At 37.3% G+C, this 18,555-nt stretch overlaps 1 protein-coding gene across 2 annotated transcripts in view; it reads right to left on the bottom strand.

Annotated features, from left to right (window-relative positions):
• The window catches only part of PXDN (peroxidasin), a 92,230-nt gene that overhangs the window by 72,972 nt on the left and 703 nt on the right, over positions 1–18,555 (bottom strand). The gene's annotated exons all lie outside the window — the stretch shown is intronic.

The raw sequence follows: 18,555 nt of genomic DNA, 5'->3' as shown, positions 1-18,555 counted from the left end.
CAGCAGGAAATGAAAAACAGCCATCAGCATAGTAAAAACATTCAAACAGAGCAGAGCATGAAAATTGCACAAAAGAGGTTATATAATCAAGTCAGTGCAGTAACTGGATGATGTCAATGGCACTTTAATGCTGCTTTAACTACTGCCCTGTAAAAAAATGCATCACTTTGTTGAACAAACAAAAAGAAGGCCATCACTTTAAAAAAATAAAACCAAACCCCACTTTCAGCTATAGCACTACTTATAGTAATCCTCATGGCTGGCAGTGTAACATTTTCTAGACGATCAGAGGAACCAAGATTTTTTTTTTGCCTGGTTTTAAGATTTAGTCCTAGTGATTCTTTTACAAACAAAATTACATTGTTCTCCTTTTTCTTGGCAATTCATTTACTGGATGAATTCTTCCCCAGTCTGATTACTAGATACAATATGTACATTGAGAGATTTTTATTATCTGTACATCAGTACTCAGCACATAAAATAAAGCCACTGCATTTTTAAATAGGAAACTAAAACATAATTCTCACATGGTGAATGGGTATCATAGTCAATAATATTTAGCATACCATAATTTTAGCAACAAAAGTAAATGGTAAGATCACAAAAATATTGAAATCTGTAGAACAGGATGCTGAACATTCGGCAGTACTCACCTTGATCATAAAACCATGCTTACAAAAATATAAAGAATTACATCTGGATGAGCCATCAATTATCTAATTAAAATAATACCTAATTTGCACAAATATGTAAGATTTGTTGAAAGGGACTTTGAGTTTATAAGTCTTAAAAAATATATTTATCAGGTACAGCTTTGGTGAATGGAGAGCTTATGACAGAGCCTTCTCCAAGAGCTAAGGATTTGTTTTAACTAACAATTATTTTGCCATTAGAGTTGAAAGGAAAACATTTAAATGTGAACTCAATGAAAAGCAATAGAGTATTGTCTTACTAAGTCTGTAGATCCCTCTGCTGCCCTTGTTGCCAATTTTTCCAACCAGCTATGCAGTGCCATTAATAGGACTCAAGCAGGATTTGCTGGTTCAAAGTTTTAGGCATGTAGGCTTAATTGTCAAGAATTATACATGGAAATTTTACTCTGGTATGATCATGGCTCTTTGTCTTATCCACCTTCGGAGTCTTCCAAAATCCATCCACTACAGAAATACTGTACTTTGAAATTAGAAATTTTATTTTATAATTGTTTCTAATTCTCATGCTATCTTAAACAAAAACAAAACACATAACCAAAAAAAATCTCCTTTTAACAGTATGGGTAGAATTCAAAGAGATGTAATGCTATTTCTACAGTCTGAAGAAATAACAAGAAAAGGTGAAATCTGTCTTTATTCCTCTCAGGAGGATCTGTTTCTAAAACCAAACAATGAAAAGGCTGTTGACAGTACGGCCATATGGTACATTACTGATTATTTCTGACAGAAATACCCTTGAGAAAGGGCTGCTTTTCTTGTTCTGCATTTGTGCCATGCCCAATAAAATCAGGCGCGATAGCTGTGCATGAGTGCTGTGCTAACACAAATACATGACGGTTAAGGTCTTGGATCAAGCAAAGAGTGAACTAATGGTTGGCACAGTCTGTATTGTAAAGAGCTACTGATACAACAAAATATTTTTAGAGGATTAGTGACAGTTGGAGATGAAACCTCTTCTCAGTTTCCTTCTCAATATTTATTGTTTCAAATGTACTTTTCAATTAAAAAAAAGAGTTTCTCCTCTATAGTAGGCTAAAGAAGACACCAAAAAGGGAAGCTGACTAGTTTATGGCATACCATGAACTACTGAAACAAATACGGTAACAGTTTCATTTGGTTTTGTAGTTAATAGTCGTGTGAATTACTACTGTGAAAAACCCCACAGAAATACTGCTTTTATGCTAGTCATAAACTAAGTCTTTCCCCCCGCCCATCTACCATTTTGCAAATAAATAATGTTTCCGTACTTCTCTGTTTCACAGGGATGCTTAAGTCTAAACTCTGTATCCATGAAATATTGATATTCTCAGAGGAAAGAACTGAAAGCCAGAAATATTATCATCCCCTGACCTCCCACACGGGACAAGTCACACCCCAGTACAGAAGTTCCTGTCTTAAGGCAATTATTGCCGTCAGAGCTGAACCATCCCTTTGAGAAAAATATAAAACTGTGATTCAGAAAGACCATGAATCAAGCAAAACCTAATGACTTGCTAGTCATTCTAGTAGTTAACTACATTCACTGTTAAAAATGGGATAGTGTCACCCCGCTTCCAGCTTGAGCGTGCTTATCTTCAGTTGCTGCTCACTAGAAGTAAACAGCTGAAAGTAAGGAGTAGCATTGACCATTTCTCTTCAAACAAGTCCAGAGGAGTTAAGCACTGAAGTTCATACACAATTTTTTTTTTTGCAGCAGTTGTTAAAGATTTGGAAATTAATTAATTAATTAATTCTTAAAAAAAATGTGAGTGGGCAGGAAAATATACTCACAATTCTTTGTAATTTTTCTAATTTTGTTCTATGTCAGATTAGTTCCTTTTTTTTCTTTACTTAGGAAAATGAATGCAGTTGCAATGCAAGCAAATGAGCGTGCATATTCATAGAAGAAAATACACAGTGATGCAGAAGAGTCACCTGTATTTTACTGGAGTGCTGGAGGTCAGATTGCTTCTTAAGCCTCCTTCTAGCTCTGACCCAGCTGGGTACACCCCGCACTAGGCGAGCATCAGCCCAGAGCTGAGGGCAATGAGCTCTCAGGAGCAGAAGATCCTGGGATCACAGGGATGTGAGCGAGGGCTGGGAAAACAGTAACAGACTGGGCTAATATACTAGTATGGAAGTGTGATTTCCCCATCAGTGCAGTGTTGGGGGCTTTTCTTTCCTCACTGGTACAGTGCATGTGAGCTTGCATTATATTTATTATACTAATAAATAACATCCAGCATCTACAATGCCAATGACCTTACTAAAAAATGCTCATTTTGTCTCCTTCAATTCAAAAAGAATCAACATCAAGCCAAAGGATGTGGAAAACTGAAGGAATTACTGCACCTAAAAATAACATCTAAATTTGACTCAAAAGCCTTTATTCATTGTGAATCTATGCGTCACTCTTCCCTCTCTACTAGGAGGATTTTATCGGAACATGTTTCCAACTGTTATGTACTTTCCAGTTATTTCCAATACAGAGATTGCCATGTTAGATTCAAATGGACTCAGAGGTGTTGTTAGTATTTATCTGGATACATGTTCTTACAGAATGCCAAGGACATTACACTATTAGTATGGAAAGCACTAGTGGTGCGTATAAAGTGCAAACACAAAAATTCAGGTACTCTGTCACTTGGCTGCAGATCGGCTTCCTGGTTTCAGACAAAGCAATGGCTCTTCCTTCTACTTTATGGAAAATCCCAGGTCACCTCACTGGAAAGGCTGCAGCTCTTGGAATCATATTTTCTGCTTCCTGAGGTTAATGACGGGCTGCCAGAGCAGATAAGTTAGCTATTTTTTTGCTCTGCCTCCAGCTCCTCCTGCTCCTGGCAAACCAAACTCAGATCAAGAACTGGGAGTGACGGGGCTGCGTTAGGATTCCTCTGATATTCATCTCCTCATTCCTCATCAGTGCAGACAGCCTCAGTGCAGGCATCTGTGCGTTCCTGTCTCTTGGGAGGAGAGAAGCTGCCTTCTGCCTGCAAAGAGCAACAGAAGCAGCTACTAAAAGACATTCAACCTTAAAGTGCCCAACTGAAAGACTTTCGGTGAAGGCAATCTCTGGGAACAGATTATTCCTTCCTTTTTCTTCTTGCTATATCCATCCTAACATCAGTATCAAAATTATAAACAAACAAACAAAAGTCATTTTAGAGCTACTACTAATTTCCCGCTCCCACTTCCTACCCATTAGGGAAAAAGTTATCTTAAAGAACAAATCAGGAGAATAAATCAAACATAATAATAAATATTATGCTTTATATATTTTAATCATATCCTACAACATGTAGAATCAATCAACACCCATCTCATTTTACCTCACATGCCAAAACTAGGATTGAACTAAATAAAATGCCTACAACTTCTTTCCCTGCACATTTCTGGATATTTCTTTTCTTTTTTCTCTACTCAAAGTAAAGCTGGATTGACCAGATTAAAAAAAAAAAAAAACAACTTGGAAAATTGGATTGTTGCAAATTACAGATGTGTCTGAAATTTCCAGATAAATGTTACTAGTCTTGTGTGTGTTTGTTAGTTATTTAAAATTCCAGTGGCCTCACATCTATTTTGCTTTACGTCGTGCACCCTCTTCTTAGCACTTCTAATATTGGCAGTATTAAATTAACAGTTAATTAGAAAGCACTTTTGAATATCTCTGTAGTAACAAAGTACTAAAAATATCAGAAAGAAGCATGAAACACTTTTAGACAGAAAATGTTTTTACACACTTACATGTTGTTCCCAAGGCCAAAAAGTTCATTTCTACATATAAGCGAAGACAATTCTGTGCTACTTCACTCTTCACAGTTTAATGCCATTTTTAAAGTAATAATTCAATCTGATTTTTCCATTTTTGAACAAGTTTCAACTTACAGCCTTGTTTTCATCACACTTTATCAGTTAGAAACTAGCTATCACTCAGGCCATATAAATACCATTTGGGCCACGTGGAGAGCAACCTCACAGGCTTCCCAGTAAGACATTAGAGCTAACACGGGCTCTCAAGTGTTCAAAGAGAAAGGAAAATGCTTTCAACCATGTGTGTATGCAAAAAATGGGGAGAAGTTAAAACATTTGATTAGTCTTTCCAAAGTAGAATGGAAAAAACCCCACAAACTCCACCCTAGAAATATCTCTAAAACATAAATTAAATACAAAGCTGCCTTTTAGGAAAATCAGATGTTTTAAAATAAACACTTAGCATGACAACTCAATACATGGGAGATGATTAATTAAAAATGAATTCAGGAAAGTCAAAATTCTAAACGTTTCCAAAGAAAGACTTTTGCTTTTGCTGCCGGGCGGGAGCAGCATGCCCGGGGAAGCAGGGAGGGGGGACAGGTGGCTCTCGCTTCCCCAGCAAGGAGGGAAAGTGGAAGGGGACTTTTTTCTGCAAGGAGGTCTCAGCAGGGCATTTACAGTCTCCTGCGTGTGCAGAACCTGGCCCTTCAAGGTGTATCACAAACCTGGCTTATTTTTACAGTTTTTCCCTGAGGACAGGCCTATTTTGGTGAGGCCCCAGGGGCCAGCTGACAGGTTCCCTCAGGAAGCAGTTCCTCCCCAGCCCCCGGCGCCTGCCAGGCCACCACTTCACCAGGGCCAACATGAGCGGCCACGGACACCACATCACAGGCCACAAAATCAGGGAAAGGATTCAAGGGAAACCAAATGTTTTTCTCTTGTTTATTTTGCAGCTAACTTTGCGAGCCAACTGAGAAAACCAAGGGCAGGAACAAGCCACTACTGTTGGCACCCAGCAGCCAAAAGAAACCCAAGTACAACTCACAGGGTGTTGCTGGGTGGGGATTTTTTAACTGCCAAAGGGTACTGTCTCTATTTTGTAAATTAAAACAGAAATTTGCAACAAAACAACTAGGTACATACTAGCATTAATATACTGAGTAGACCAGCTACTTAAATACATTACTATTTTCTTTTAATATACAGTATAATCATCTCAAAAAAAGAAGTTTGAGTACTATTTGCAACCAAAAGTTAAAAAAATTCTTAGTTTCAATAAGTAGATATATCTACTAATTACTTTTCAGCTTTCAATAATAGATTCTTAGAATGTTTCTACTACCCAAAAATATATATTTACATGTCTTGGAAATGTATAAACTACTAGTATTCCGCTTGACTGAGAACACTGCCATATATATGGCTTAAAAGCCAGTGAAAAAATTCTTTCCTACAAATATTATTTACCAAATTTTAAGTTCACCTGAAAAAAGAATCCACTTGGACCCACAGCTAAATTATCATTGCTGTAAGACTGGTCAGAAGTACAAATATACCCTCTGAAACAGGCATACAAATGCCAATTTATGGCTGGGATTTTCACAAATACTTAAGACATTTTAAGTAGAATTTAAGAGACTGAGGACTGCAAGCCACAAACCCAGCACTTAACCTCTTAAGCACATTAATTTCTGCTGGCAAAGTTTCCTCAGGCATCAGACACTGTGCTACTACAGTAGTGTCATGGTTGAAATCTCTCCTGAGAGATTATACGTGTGCTCTGGTCTCTGGAGGGACAAATCCTTCCTATGTGCAAACCATAGGGCTAAAGATAAGGCTGAGCTGAATAGATGTTTTATTTCCCACCCACTGAAGCTTTGTCACTATACAGTTAAAACCAGCAGGTTTATGGAATGAAAGGGACACAAACCAAGAGAAAAAAAAGCAAATTTTAAATCCACTATGGCATTCAACAAGTTTTTTTGAATCCTGATGCTATCGGAAATTTCTTACATGTCAGTCCAGATCTTAAAAAGAATTTATTTCATGGGCATCTACCATCATGTCCAATTGCATCCAAAGTTCAAAGTTAAAAAATAAATTAATTCCACTCTAATAATCAGCTTGTTTTAAAAGCAATTTTTTGTTTATACTGTGTAGAAGATTGGCTTCTGAAAAATGAAATATCCCTTCAAAGAAATAAGGATATTTTCAAAGCAAAGTCAACCTGCAAAAGCGAATAAGAAAATAGAAGATATTTTAATATTTAAGGATCCTATAAATGCAAGTTCTACTTCAGGTAACACACTAAGAAGTATTTATTATTACAGACTAATGTTGAGATATGTATTTTTTCTGATTTTCAGGAAAACAGTTTGGGAAAGTAGTTATGGCTAAAAAAAAAAAAAAACAAAACCAACCACAACAAAAAAACCCCAACCCAACAAACAAAATAGAAACAGGATACAAATTCTGTCACAATGTCTGACAAGCAAGACAGGTGCTTTCTCTATGATAATGCTATTACAAAGCAATTCCTCATGGATAACCACAGGAAAAAAAAAGTAAATAAAAGGTCACAGAAAACTGTTACCTGAAGAATCTGGGTTGCACAGATATTACTGGTTTCATATATATTGTGAGAATTCAAAATGTTACCAATATTGAAAAGACAAAACTAGTTTGAATTCAACTTGATATTGTTGAATGGTGAGTGCCAAACCACAACTAGTTCTTACTTCTTTCTTTGATGAATAAGGGTTTATAAACACATGCTACGGAGTTACAGAACTGACCTACATAATACACGGGAGTACCTGAGTGTGTGGGCTGTCCACAAGTTATTTACTTCCCTCTTATATCTGTTCTCTAACTGTTGATCACATTGCAAGTTCAGCAAAAATGGAGAACTTCCCCTGTACTATCTAAAGTGTTTGGCATACCCACAAATTTCTTCAAAAGATAGTTACATCTTTTTTATTATAAATCTCACTTTCTGCCACTTAAATTACTTTGCCAAAGTATTCGAGTTTGAAATCTCCAACAAATATTGTGTCTCAGGCTATTTTTACATTTCAGACAATATTTCTTCTGTTTCCACTACTTTTATGCAATCCTTCACATGCAAGATGTATCCAAAATGTATAAGGAAAATAAAAGATGTCAAAAAGAAAACATCTACTCCAGAAAAAACATGGAGTTGTTACAGTACAAAACATTTCAGAAAACACTCATAGGAAGATTAGAAGATTTTCTGGCTAAGATTCAAAACTGTCCTTCACTGAATCAAGAAAGATGTTTTGGCACGTATCAAAATGTTAGGATTTACAAGTGGTTGAGCTTATTCATAAAGAACTCAGGAAAAGGAAAAAGAATAGCCTGAGCTTTAAAAATTGCCTTTAAAAAAGTGTAGGAGGTGTTTCTGTACTAAGAAAGGTCTTTATAAACCTTCAATAATTGCCTGGTAGCAATTATTTACACTCCGGACAGCTAGGTCTTCAATCTACACATAAAACAAGCTTTATCTATACATAAAAGTCTAACTAGCGAACATTTTTATTTATTTATTTTAGCTGATTCTACCCCCTACATAGGTGCTATTACAGTTACTTAAGCTTTGCCCAGGCCAATAAAATTAAATCAGACAGCTAATGACTTGAATCCGGCCAGAGCAAGTCACCTACTCGCATAATCAAATTGCTCTCGTTGGCTCTTCAGCCCTGTCGCAGCTCTGCAGCTCTTCCTGCCCGACGAAAGTCTGTCCTTCCTCTGGCACTTTAAACCAAACGCCTGGGCCTTTTTTATTGGACTGAGAATGTTACCGCAGTCAAAGATCTGAATTTTATGATTCAGTCTATGCCTTTAAAAATAGCTTAAAATACTCCCGCCTTTCAAATTTCTCAGAGAGTTTATCAAAATGCCATCAAACCAGAACTCTTTTCTTGAGCCCATATTAGCTATTATCCCAAAGAGTGACAAAATATCCCTTAAAAGGCATCTTGCTTTGATAGGTAGCTTCCCAGCAGCAAATCAATCACTGTATATTTTTTATATACATATGCCACACCATCACACTGCTGCTCCAGTTTTTTACATTAGCTTAGCAGACAATGTAATGCGGCATTTATATGTATTTATTTTGAGTTTTGAATGGCTCACTAGAGATATCTGTGTGCCAGATCACGCACTGCCCCACATATTTTCCAAAATATTTTTGAAAAATTGGAAAAAAAATGTTTCCTCACCCACCATTAAAACATTGTAAGACTTTGATTCAGACACACTTTAAAGATTGGAATACTGATGATAGATTTCATCTGATTATAATTAAATTTATCTGATTATCATGATAATCGGTCATTAAATAGAAGCCACCACAAGATATCGAAGAGTGAGATTTTATATTGAAGTGGCCAACCAAAACCATGTAAAAACAAAATATTTACCTTCTGTAGAGCACAGTGGACCTTGGAGAGAGGCTATATAAGCCTCTGAATTTAACTGTTTTGAGAAGTCTGCACCGAATTTCATGCTGCCCCAGCTACATATGATGCTCACACTGCCTGGAGACAAGTCAAAGCAATCACAGTCTTGCTTATTCTACCTTTCTTTCTCCTGTGAAGGAAATCAGCAGCCATATGACTAATAAAAGGCTATTAAATCCATCAGTCTGGCTAATACAACGCAAATAACTTGACACTTAGCAGTCACCATCCTGCTTAACAAAACCAGGCATTAGTTAAGGTAATGCTGTGTACAAAGTGATATTCTTTTCCTTATTTAGACCAGCCAGGCAATGAGCAGACTGTTGTAATAAGTGATTTAAGGGGAAAGAATGCTGAAAGAAAATGTTTCTGAAAGATCCAGGGACTGGCAATTGGAAAGAGAATAAAAGATCTGAAAGTCTGAACAGCAACAGATCACAACAAAAAAGGGAACAATGTCACAGTTATTAAAACTAATTTTAGAGTTAAATACGTATGCTCATTGTTTTGCTTAGCAAAACTTAGAAAACAATTCAGGAAAACAAAAAACAAGAGAGAACACTACGTTGCACCAAACTTCATAGTTTTCATTCTACAAACTTTCACAAGGTTCAAGAAGCCATGCCAGGCACAAACTCCTCAATGTCCTAATCTTTGCTAATCTTTGTAAATACAGATTAAACAAAAAGACGTGAAGCTGACAGTCCACCCCGGTCTCTTCATCTGTCTTTCTTAAGAAGTCTGAGAATCTTTGTTATTTGCAATAAATTAAACATTCAGTTTTCTTTTTAAGGAATCACTTGACTCTCATTAGCAACAGTAATAAATCCATACCAAAATCAAATTTGGCAGCCTGATAAGCAAAGGAAGGAAAAGGAAATATTTGAGTCATTCTATTCCAGCTCAGCCAGCTCTCATTGCACCATCTCTTTGGATTGTCTTGAAACTCTGCCTATGTTTGCAATAATAAAGCCTGTAAAGCTATTTTTGTTTTCGTTTTGTTTTTTCTCATCAAATCCAAATGGAACAAATGATAAAGACAATTTGGCTCAGTTGTTTCCATTTTGCTATGTATACACACACACACACACACATGCACATACATATACACAATATGTATAGCATGTGTATATATATATATATAAACGCAGACATACACACAAGTATTTAAAATATTAACTTATTTTTATACATAAACTTCTCCAGAAAGACAACCAACTATAAATATTTAGCTTGTGTGATATAGATTTTAAATGTCACCTTGATAAATGGACCTTTTCTGTAAGTGAAGCCTTAGCCTATAAGGCTGTAAACACTTTGGCTTGCTGGAAAGAGACTGAGCAAATGTCCAAGCCCAGGAAGAATCAGAAGCTTGGGGATTACTCATGTATACAAAGCTAAGCTTAAGTTCACATTTGCGAGATGAGATTTAGAGTGTACAAAATATTTGATCACAAAATAATATATGAAGTGGAGAAAAATACTGTAAACAAACTACAATAAGCTTTGAAAGTCTCAGAAATACGAATCCAAAAAGAAATAATTGAAAAAATATCATTTTGAGAGATGAGTCAAGATGGGTGAAAATTTAGTTTGCTTTTCAATTGTTCAAAATAGAATTGAGGCCTGAAAACATTAATCTAGCATTCTCATTTTGACCATTATGCAGAATAAAATATTCCTGTAAAAGGACATTTTGTAATTCAAAAAATAAAATATTATGCAATTTTACACATCATGCACTATTTCTCTTCTTCTTTTGTTATTTTCTGAATAGTTGTCTGCTATTTTTTCATGTCATAACAGCCACAGCAATTTCTTCTATTATATTATGTTGTTTTCTTTCCACAGCTTCCTTCTGTCTTTACCCTGAGCCTGAGTTCCCTTCTTTACTGAGTTCTCTTACCAGAGTTCTCTTCTTTACTGGCTATACTTTCTATTTTTCTTTTCTCCTAGACTTTCAACTTTTTAGTTTAAACTTAGTTTACTCACAAGCCAATCCATAAGCACGTGGACAGCCGGACAGTTATTTAATATGTAAATGACCAAGTTTTCCGCTGGCTAATGACATCCCCATCTCACATCTTAATGAGCACTGACCTCGCCTGAGAGACAAGTCAGTAAGAACTACTCAGAAAAATGAAGGTGGTTGGAATATTTATTAGTCATATTTTTCTCTTAGGCATGTGTTTACCACAATGTTAGACAAGACACTCACCCTTCTGCTTGTGTCTCCAATCCAGACCCTCCTGATGATGCAAGGGATAGGCATCTCCCTGTTATTTTTTTTACCAGTGTTCTTTGGGAAAGAGTCTATTTACTTATGTCCAAGCAACCATTTCTTACTCTTTCCAGTGAGTAATCCCATGTTTGTCTCTGCTACTCAGAAATTACTTCTTATTCAATGTCCCTCATGCCCCTAAATTCCCCAAAGTAATGCTGAAAATTGATATAACTCGTCACTTTTAATTTTGCTGTTGTTTGGGAAGACTGAGTAACAGCAGAGGCACTGAAGCTATCTGCCAGCAGAATCAGGAAGACAGAAAAACATTTAAAACTGTGATTTTCAAATGGCAGCCTAGACAATACCAAGCAACCCACTGATTTATATAATCTTCATGGCTTTCTAAAACATTTCAGTAGAATAAACGAAAAAATCTTGTGCTGACCACAGTCCAAACTCCCAAAGCTTTGAAACAGCTAGAAAGCAAATATCCTACACAGTGCAGATGAGCATATAAAGAGATGCTGGTAGTAAATGGTGAATTTTCATAGTGAGGGAAGGTCACCAGTTTCACAGAGCTGTGCTGGGTTCTGCATTGTTCGATTTATTCATAAGCGGAAGAGGGATGAACAACAAAGACAACAAAGTTTTGGTTATGATATTTATCTATTTTAACAAAGTCTGACTAGGAAGAACAGCAGAAGGACCTGTCAACAGTCCATGAATGGCTATTAAAGTGCAGAACTAATGCATATTAGTACAAAGTCATGTATATGGAGAAAACCAAACTTTACAAATAAAATGGTGTGCCTAGAACTCAGCATTACTACATTTGGACAAGATCTTAAGCTACCCTGCATAATTCCATTAAAACAAAAGTTCAAGAAAAGGAAATATGATGTTGGGAATTATTAGGAAAGGAGCGGAAGATAAAAACAAGAGACCATCCTAATGCTGCTCTATAAATCCCCAGTTAGCCCACATACCAGATCTGTCCATGCAAATAATACAGAAAGTTACAATTCCCTCACCTCAAAATGCAGCAGAGTGGGGAAGGAGCAATTCAGATGATGAGGGGTTAAGAACACTGACCTTTCAGTGAGAAGACTCCTCAACTTTAAAAAGAAATGAATGGAGAAGCTTAGGATCAAAGGTCATAAAATCATGGAATCATGGCTGGAATCGAGACAATAGAGAGGGATCGAGTATTTGCTGTCTCTTCCAACTGAAGAAACGGGGGACATCAAGTGAAGCTAGCAATTTGGCAGGCTTCAAATAAAAGAAGAGAGTAATTTACACCATGTAGTTTGTGTAGTACTCCTTGTCACCAAAAGTTATCAGTGCAAGTAACAGCTAAATAAATTGAAAAAAAAAGTTAAACAGTTTGTAGAGGAGAAATCCATCAAGATTTACATATAATAGAGAAATAATCTTTAGCTCTGAAAATCCCTAAGCTGCAAATTATTATAGGTATGAACCACTATATGCTGCTCTACTTGCTTATAAGCTGCACTTTCAGTCACTCTCAGAGAACAGACATTAGGTCAAATGGATATTCGGTTTTACGCATTATGGGCATCTTTATGTAAATAAATACATATTTAACATTTTAACACTGAAATTAAGTATTTACTGGTCAAAAATATATCTTAGTAAAAAAGATGAAAACCAGAAATTTTGTTTATTCATTAAGACAATGTATTTCTCTGGTGACGGTGTGTTAAATATACAGTAAGATGCTTGCAGGAAATGATGGGTATGATTTTGCTCCACGTTTTCCCATTCCTCGGCAAAGAATTTGATGAGGGTTAACTTGCTGCTGAGATGATAAAAATACTTTCCCACCAGTGGATCTAGTGACTCGCAGATACGTTCTTGAAACGAAGACTCGTCTGGGCCTTCTGCTGCATCCCTCAGCAGTTTTGCCTAATGTCTCCCAGTATATACCAAACACTCTCTCAATGTTGTGCCCTTCTGCCCCCTGCTACTGACCAAGCACATTCTGGAAGCTCTGCAAATGTCTCCTTAACGCGTTCATGTCTTGGTTCTGGCTGGTTCCATCAGTAGCACAGACAGATTGCCTGGGAGTGGCTTTAGCAGGGTTCACATCCTACACACCATCCAAAGTTGCTTTACTGGGGAGGTTTGGTATCTTTTGCAGTACCCATTTGATTTGTTGGTACTCAGAGAATAGAGCTTAATGGAGGAGAAATATTCTCCTTTTAGCGACAATTAGCATACTTTAAAGTAAGTTACTTTCTGTATTGTGTATATCTCCTTAGCCTGATTTTTGCAAGTAGTTTCTTTCTGTCAAAAATACTATGAAAACATTCTTTTCTGAAAAACATTTTAAGCGTTTGTTTAGACAAATAAATATCAACATAGACATACGGATGTTTAAACTCTTTTTATTGTCAACAGAAGACTAGTCAACACACTTATGTTGGAGAAGGCTGGAGAATGAATAAACTGCCCAAACAGTAGCAGCTTAATTCAGTTGTCCAAACAGTGGTGCCTGCTGTGGGTTTAGATGTCCTAGGCTGTCTGAGACATCTGTTGGGAGCAAGCAGGTATGACACAGGCCCAGTGGGAGACCTGTGTCCTTTTCAATGAGGCAGCTGGGGGCTAGAAATTATTTTCTCAAAGGAATTCAAATGGTGCAAGATACTATAGTTAACAAATGAATTGAATCCTAGGTGTCCCCTTTCAGGTGAGCCACTGTATTGGCTAAGTTGCTACTCACTAGAAGGGAAGCTCAGACACCAAACATGGCTGTAGGCTCCTGTGTATAGAGACCTAAATGTAGGTGTTTTAATCTCAAATTGAAGTCTGCACTTGGTCATAAAATTTCCAGGAAGGAAGACCTAAGATAATTTTTATTGAAATAATCTCATGCTTTCCTCCTGCTTTGTGTAATTCAAGCAAATCATCACTAATGCAGTTTGCTGCCCAGCCATGAGTCTGTCAAGACTTGTGTCTGTACTCAGTTATTCTCAAACACTTCAGGTAAACCTTCAGTATCTGTTCTTTTCTGAACACTAAGTATATACAAATCTCTGTGTCTTAACTAAAATCTTATACCAGTGTTGTATCTCTCAACTACCTCACATATGTAAATTGTTGCTCAGCAGTGATCAAGCTTACTCATAGATTTGAGACTACAATCCTTTGTCCTTCACAGTGTCAAGGTGTATTTATTTGCTGTCTTAATTGCTCAATCTACAGGAAGTTTTCTAAAAGGGTTTCAAAGATCTGATCGGAGGCACAGATCCTGCATTTTTCAGATGAGAATGGTGGTCTGCTGACTGATAGTGCATCATTTGCAAACAGCAGATCTGCAAATAGCATGCATCCTTCTGCTATGATAGCCCAGAGACTCCTGAACCGACAGAATTCATACACATCACCCATTTCTTTTCCCTAAATGCCTCTGTTAAGAGACATAATGTTATCACAAATCAACACTGAAATGCAAAATGTCATTATGTTTCCATTACCCCTACCTCTTTGGTAATTAATGTACACTCCAAACAGATGTGTGATTTGTGTAATTAAGTTGGTGGTTTGTTTTTTTTTTAAATTGTATTAAGATAGATGCTCTTGAAAAGCATCAGTAATGCTTTTCACTGGCGTTGTGAGTGTTCACCAGATTCCACAAAAATTCTCATGGAGCTATGAAAAAAATGTAAGTACTTCTTATACTTGTCCAGAAAGCCACCACAGAATTAAACAATTAACAATTTCCCCTTTCCCTTTGGGTGGATCCTTGACATTTACACTATAAACCAGAAATTAAAATAAATAAATATGTATGCACTGTAAACTGGCCAATTTGTAGAATGTTGGAATCATGTAAACAAAACCAGTAATGAGCAACACTGAGACTGTTGCCTTCAATTTAATTTCAGTGACTACCTTCAAAAGATAGTCACCTGGAATGATTGCAATTTAAAAAGTCCTATTAAGATCGGATCACTTCAAATTACGGTTGCATATTAAAAAGGTGTTTTATTCCTAACAGACATAGAGGAGAGCCAAAGTAATAATTACCCATAGGAAATATTATTATGAGTGACTTACTTAAAAATATTTTTTCCTCAATAATTTGCATGCCATTGTTAGTGCAAATCAAGTCTACTTTTTTTGTGACATTTATTTTTTGTCAATTTTTACCTTTTCTGCTTACAATAGAACGTTAGTTTCTATTCTTGTTCAGTCTTTGAGACCCAACTACAGTGAATGCATTTATGCTTGTACAGCTAGCAAAAAATCAGAGAGCATCCAGGTGCTGCCAAGAAAAACTTTGAACAAATTTTAGTATTGGTTTGCGTATGCGTAACTAGCCCTGTAGACAGGTGTGAATTTTGGTCATGTTTAGGCAAGATACAAATAGTAACATATTGCATCCATACTCAAAGGACCCCTGTCAGAATTATAGACACCATGAACTAGAAATGGCTATAAAACACAAAAATCCCATCAATAAATGTAAATAGGATACAATTCAGGCAAGAAAGGACAGCAATAGTACTGTATCCAGAATTTTACATTCCTCAATCATTTAAATGGTCTAATATAAATATGTTTCAGCAATTTCCGAGCCTACAGGAGCACTCTATATTTAGTCAGACATGAAAGGAAACTTCCAGGACTGTACTTAAGGCATGAAGTGGTTTTGCACACTGCTTTGGAGGTGGGTCTCCATTCTTAAGGGAAGCCAGCACAGGACCTGCTGACTGGGATACCGGCCCTAGTCCTACAAAGAGCCTGGCCAATAATCTCATCTTGGGTGAAACCACGTGCTCACGCAAGGCTCCACAAGCACTTTTGAAGCTGGCAGAATCCACCCTGCAGAAGAAATCTAAGCCGTGGATCCCAGCCTGCAGCAGAGAAGGGAGAAGTGCCAGAAAGTGGGGGAAGCAGGAGAGAGTGAGAAAATGTACAGCCAGAAGTAGCACTGGCAAGGTCAGCAACTAGTAATGTTATGAACGGTTTTCAAAAGAGAGCCTGAGATTAGGAGTAGACATTTTTGATATGTGGGGAAAAACATTTGGCTGCACTGTTGGTCTGGGCCCCATGCTGTTTTAATCCATATAACAAATTATATGTGAAGTAGAGCAAAGTCAACTCAGCTTCCAAAATGGGACAGTTTTCAGAACCAGTGCTCAGCAAAAAACAATATAACTATATACTTATAAAGGAGGAAAAACTTATGGTGATGTTTTTCCACAAAATTACTCTGCATGGTCAGTCTGTGTCCTAAGAAAGAAATAAAACAGAAAAGAATGTGGAATTTACCAATGCCAGTAAAAATGGGCTTAACCCACCAGCAACACGCTTCGCAGGATTTCGTAAGCCCATGTTTTAAAGGGGAAGGTATTCAACTGAAATTAATTCATTACTTCTAATTAGCTGCTAAAGAAAATAGATTTAATATACAGGCTCCTCATAAAAGACAAACTGTGAGAGTCAATGCAGAGATAAAATAACTGCTTCTTATTTTCATGTTTAAAAAAACTATTATTGAGTGTAGAAAATCTTCTGTGGGTGATGGGCTACCACCATGAAGCATAACACTGCTGTGCAGAACTGCAGTTCTAAATAGCATAAGGTAAAAATGGGTGGTAAACCATCTGGTAATTCAATAAGTACCTCAGACATGTAATAATTATTCTGAAAGTACATCCTACAGCTAGAGGCAGGCAATTCATATACAATAGGAAAGCTGTGTATATATAATTGGTACCTTCAAACTCCTGATTACTAAATAATTTGTACCATTGTTCTTTGTCCCAGAGATTCATGTTGCCTGACCATCTTCTGGCCCGTCTCCTCCCCATTCACAGCCCTTCTGTAGAACTGTAGCAGAAGGAGAAGTTGTGCATTTACAGACATAGCATTACTTGTTTATAACAGTCCCCTAGTTGGTGAAAAAGCAGAATACCCATTACTAGATGAGAAGTAAGGGCACCAGTATGTTTTGAAGAACGCTGATCATCCGCAGGCGTATTTTGAGAATTATTGTTCTTTGTTAAGATGAAAAAAATGTTTTTAACTTCTTTTGCATTACTTCTGCTGCATTGTAGCTTGCATTATACCCGAATGATAATTCAGATGTGGAATACTAGACAATTTGATATATTAGTGGGGTTAGACAAGTATAATGCTTGCATTGTTCACACATTCTCCTCTGACTCTCTGCAAGATTATAAATACCCACCGTAAGGGGAGCTCCACCCTGGCTAGGTTTAATCTAATACTTGCTGCTGTTGCAGGCCCTTCTACCTTTAGCATGAAACCAAACCATTAAGAATTGACTCCATAATCTAAAGACTTTCTTTTTTCTTTTTCTTTTTTTTTTTTTTTTAACCATTAAGATGATTCACAAAACTAGCTTTACACAGTTTCCTGTAATCTCAAGGCAAAAGGTGTTCTGTAAATGTACTTTGTTTCAAATGTAAGAAACATTAACCACCCACTTCCTGTATTGTTCCCTAAAAGGTTTACAAGTACTGCAGGACTAATCCCATTCTGCCAAAAGGCTGCGCTTCTTGCCAAAGAGGGACTCAGTTAATGTTAAATGACTGAACTCTTCACATTAAATAATACTTGGAAGCCGAAACACACCAAGGCTTTATAGATCCCTTTTGAAAATACTGACAAAGTCACAAGTCAATTTATTACAGGAGGCCCCGCAGAAAATTCCCAGGGCCAAGCTCTGCTCAGCTTCCACGGCTGTGTGTGTGTAAGGGAAGGATGGGGCTGGTGCCAAGAGCTTTCGGAGCCCAAGTAACATATAAGCAGGTCAGTGGAACAAATCCGTTCCTCACAGTAAGCCTTGAAACAAAATAGTGTGTGATGTTCGTTTAGATCTTTGAATTTATTACAGGCAAATATGGCTGGAAAGGTCACCGTTTCAGTAAAATCAATGTGAACGAAATAAATGGTAATCCTTGTCAATACTGAATTTTATTACCGACATAATCCTGCTCAAAACAGCGACCAGACCCTGTGGAGGAATGGCCGGGCACTTCAACGACACGTTAGTGCCTGGATTAAAAAACAGGACAGAGAACTCTTAAATTCGCATGTCCTCAGTCCTTTGCAGGAACGTGAACCGAGTTAGTCTTCGGTAAGCCCAGGGTTTGGGTCCCGGTTTGCTCACACATCCCCACCGTGTCTCAGGACTGAACAGAAAGTACTACAGATGTTGATCCTCCTGCCAACTGAGTATGTTTTCAAGCAGGATACTAAGGAAGCAGCTAAATCCTTCTAGGGACGATTAAGCTGGAGACACAATGCCCGCAGGTTAACCAGAATACCCACCTCTAAATGCCCCCTCAAAACCCGGGTCACCGGCCAGAACCCCCTCCCGCCCCCCCCCCCCAAGCCGGGCAGGAGC

This window comes from Grus americana, chromosome 3 (assembly GCF_028858705.1).
Source record: "Grus americana isolate bGruAme1 chromosome 3, bGruAme1.mat, whole genome shotgun sequence".
Lineage (NCBI taxonomy): Eukaryota > Metazoa > Chordata > Aves > Gruiformes > Gruidae > Grus > Grus americana.
The sequence above is the reverse complement of the archived record's forward strand: the minus strand, read 5'-3'. Positions and strand labels throughout refer to the sequence as shown.